The 4,495-nt window shown below is 36.4% G+C and overlaps 1 non-coding gene across 1 annotated transcript; it reads left to right on the top strand.

The window, feature by feature from the left end:
* The first annotated feature begins 1,689 nt into the window (after positions 1–1,689).
* LOC118023270 lies at positions 1,690–1,820 on the top strand. The gene has a single exon (XR_004682735.1). It is a non-coding gene; the product is annotated as a small nucleolar RNA SNORA63 (small nucleolar RNA).
* The last annotated feature ends 2,675 nt before the right edge of the window (positions 1,821–4,495 follow it).

Below are 4,495 nucleotides of genomic sequence, written 5' to 3' on the forward strand. Positions count from 1 at the left end.
TGCAGAAGTTATTTTTGGGTAGTTGTTTAGCTATTTTCATACTTTTCTGGGGATTTACTTCCTACTTCCCTTCTTTCCCTCCAATTCCCATTCTCGTGGTTCCAATAGGAACATTTGGGTTTACACAACTGGACACTAACACCACTCATCCTCACCCAACAAAAGCAAATAATCCTGGAGTGAGCACGTGATCCAGACAGGTCAACCAGAGACCATGTTCATATTAAAATTTGGAATCTGAGCAAGGACATTTCAGTATCATTCTGGCTGGCTTCTTCAATGGAAGAAATGTAGACCCAGGCTGCATGCAGATGGTATATTACACTATGTTTTATCAGGATTCCAGAGTAGAGAAAAAGGAGCAGAGAGGAAAGAAAGTGAGAAATTACTGACTATAGATCGTTCCTTGGAGCAGTTCTTTCCTAAGACCTGGCTGTTCTGTGGAACTTCGGTTCCATCAGAGACCCTGTAATCCTCCTTAATTCTCATTTTTTCATGTAAGTAATTTGAATGAATTTTTGTGTCTTGCAATCTATACACCTTTCTTATGCAGATAAGAAACCAAGGATCATGTGTGATTTAACTCTAAAAATTAGTTATTTAATCATAATTTGTGGGGCGCCTGGGTGGCTCAGTGGGTTAAGCATCTGCTTTCGCTTAGGTCATGATCCTGGAGTCCAGGGATGAGCCCACATCAGGCTCCCTGCTGAGCAGGGAGTCTGCTTCTTCCTCTGCCCCTCACCCTGCTTGTGCTCTCTCTCTCTCAAATAAATAAAATCTTTTTAGAAATCAAAATTTGTTAAGCATTCATGAGAAACATTAATTCTAAGAGGTTTAATCAGGGAAAGTGATATCAAGAAATAATTATCTTGGTGCTATTATATTTGGTTGATTACTATGCCAGAAAAATAAAGTGTTCTTAAAAAACAAAAGCAACAATTCTTTGTCCCTGCATACAAGCCCCTAATAATCTAGATAGAATGCAGAAGATGGTTGCAAGACATCCCATGGTTGATTCATGGGGAAAAAAATGACAAAATGGAGAATAATTGTATTTCAAAAAAGAATTGTGTAAAGAAATCTTCAGATTGGAAAATCTGGGTTTTAATTTATCCAATTCATTAAGTATACCTTTGTCTGCATTTATAGATATTCAAACATTTGTTGAAGTTTTTATTTAACAGTTACAATTTTACATTCTATTTCAACAGTGAAATATATATTTTTTATTTTCTGTATTTATTTGTAAATGCTAAGAGTGCAGTTACATAGAACTAAAAAGATGTATTCCACAAAAATCTCTGGCATTGGATTTGTCTTTGTAACATTCAAAAAACCTCAGGACATAATTTGTTTTTTGGAGTATGGATCCTTCTGTGTAACAAAGAAAGCTATTCTATTCATTTTCTCTCCCAAGACTTTGACAAATGTATAGTCAGAGGAAAGCTGTTTTGGTAGAGGACTGCCCTGGAAATTATATATACAAAATCTTCAGTTCCATTTTTTAAGGTTTAGAAGATGAAAAACAAAAGTTTACATTAATACATCTGTCAATAGACTGGTATTATAGGCGTGGAAAGAAAGCACCAAAATGTAAACCAGAAAATGAATGAATGGAATTAACTGACACCTGATTTTGTTGCTTACACCTAAATCCATTTTTTTCATTGAAAATTAGGTAAAATCTGGATGCAGGATCTAGTTACAATGTAGCTGTAAAGTGCTGCCTTGTCTTTGCCCCCTGCTCAAAATAAAGCTGTTACCTTTCTAGCCCTGTCCGCCATGGTGCTTAGCAGCCATGGATGCATGGTCTCAGACATGTTTACCAAGTAAAACACTGACTTGAGGGGCGCCTGGGTGGCTCAGTTATTAAGCGTCTGCCTTCGGCTCAGGTCATGATCCCAGGGTACTGGGATCGAGCCCCGCATCGGGCTCCCTGCTCAGCGGGGAGTCTACTTCTCCCTCTCCCACTCCCCCTGCTTGTGTTCCCTCTCTCGCTGTGTCTCTCTCTGTCAAATAAATAAATAAAATCTTAAAAAAAAAAAAAAAGATAACTAGGTAAAATCTGAAGATACAGATGAAGTTAAATTTGTATGGAGGGTGTTTCTTAGTCTGGAGGTGATGCTACTGTGTATATGCCCAAGTCTGTTCAAGACAAAGGTATATATTTATAACTAAGGTGTTCCCTCAGTGACAATTACTCAGACAACACAATGAAATCTGTAATAGGAGTCTCAGCTCTTGCATTACCCTTTGTTATTGAGGAATATAGAGGCAGAACTCAAGAAACAAAGTCACATAATTTATTTCTGTGTGTGTGTGTGTGTGTGTGTGTGTGTTCCTGGAAGCATGTATGGAAGGATGGAAGGTTGATAGAAATAGAAATCCCAGAAAATCATAGATTCATAAGAGACTGAATTTGGAAGATCCAAAAGAGTTTTCCTTCAAAGTCTAGAATGCTAATGCTACCTGTTTAGGTGCCTCATACAGTAAGGGATTTGTTTTTCATTCATGTGTTCTTTTAGTAATGTGCCCAGTGTCCAAAGACATAAAGCAGAAATTTCAGCTCTGAAAAATTTACTTGTAAGTGCACCAATCTAGTACTGTGCCAGCTAATCTTTCAGATGTAGCTAGGGCTCTGTGAGTTGCAACACTAAAGAGAGATTCCACTTCTATCAACTATGTAACATTGTTTTCACCCCCGCTGTTGAATTGTGGTAAATTAAGTGGGTCACCAGAATAAAGTACCTTCAAGAATTTAAATAAGTTCATTGGGCATGAAAAAGATAAAGTCAATCCTTTGCTTTGTAAGCCCAAGTTTGTCGTCCTATCTTATTTCATTCTTGCAACTGGAGTTCCGGGTATGGGATAACACATTTCTTTTCCAGACAGAGTTATACCCATGCACAATGTGAAGTGACAACATAAAGCTCACTCTCTTCAACAAAAGTTGAGCAATATATTAATTACATAGCTTCTTGTGGGGTAAGATGGATAGATATACAAGACAGGAGGAGGTTGAATAAGGTAGCTTTGGTTCTATTTCTGCCATATCCTTGAAATTTATGACTTGTTTAATCCTCTGTGAGGTAGAGTTGGTATTTGTAAAACCATACCAGGAGAGTTGACAAGTCTCAAAAGCAAATGAGATTATTTTTTCTACCCACAAAATAAACAGAAAGTTTCTATAAATAGTTCTTCTCCAGGAAAGTTTATACCCCATTTTACATTTTCCTATAAAAAAAAAAAATTCCTGTCCCAATCGCCTGAAAACCTGAACACTCCCCTAGCTGGAAAGACGTGTGCAGTATATGCAGATTCCCTGTGGCAAAATTCCTTTTGGAAGGAGTTCACTTTGCATTTCATACTCAGACCAGGAGGCAAATTTCAGTGTAGTTCCCAACACTCCAGGGCTTTCATGGCCAGTGTGAAAGTTGGTGTCTCTAGTCCTGTTTAAAAAATTTCTCAGGCTTCATTTAGAAGTCATTCTGGTTTCTTTTTAGAAGTCATTCTATTTTCTTTTCAGATGTCATTCAAGGCCAAATCATAATCTGTAGTTCAATATTTATTTCACATGCTATTTTGAGTCCTCTTGCTTGAAATAAGTATTTATTTTGTTTTAATGCCTCTCTAGCTCTTGCTGTTCAGGTCCTTCTTGACGTTTAGCTACTTGCACTGACATATCCCAGGGTAAGATTGGGGAAATGAGCTGGTTGTCAGAAACAGAAAATTATGCAAATGAGTCTTTCTTCCATGATAGACTTAGGAGAAATAGGGACACGGAAAGCCTTAAACAAGAAAATAACAGACAGCATATACTGACACAAACATTAATAGTAAATTAAGAATAAATAAGGTATAAAGGAGACAAATAAAGACAATAGATGATGGGAGAGCTATTTCAGAATAATCATTGCAAAGTTTTAAAGGAAAAATCTGCAAAATATTAAAATAAATGTGAGATATGAAAACAAATACAGGTTTTGAGAACTTGCTAACACTCTAACAGCATTTTCCAAGGGCTTCTGGATGGTCCTTTGTTTTTCATGAAAAGTTGAAGGAATCAGAGGTACTTGGTTGCCAACACTTATAAGCCCTCACTGCCTGACCTGCCAGATACTTTCACTGAGGTCAGCATCTGGTTAACTAATTTTTAACAGTCACATAAGACAAGAAGTTAACAAAAGTACTGAAATATATTTTGAAAAAAAATCAGATTTAAACACATAAATAATAAATATGTATTTATCCACAAATTTGTATGTAGACCAAGATCATTTTTTCTTTGAGTATGATTGTAGCTCTTTGTTCCTCTTGCATTTTAACCACTTACAATGTAGCAATTCTATTTATCAGCCAGTGAAGTGAACAATTTAAAGACAGTTAAAAAGCAATTTGAGTGTAGAATCTTTCCAGATTTTTATATTTTCCCTGAATTGACACTTGCCTTTTCAATAGCAGCGTTATAAAGTCTTTCAAAAACATTCAATTAAAT

This window comes from Mirounga leonina, unplaced genomic scaffold, assembly GCF_011800145.1.
Source record: "Mirounga leonina isolate KUSES-001 unplaced genomic scaffold, KU_Mleo_1.0 Mir_178, whole genome shotgun sequence".
NCBI classification, from domain to species: Eukaryota; Metazoa; Chordata; class Mammalia; order Carnivora; family Phocidae; genus Mirounga; species Mirounga leonina.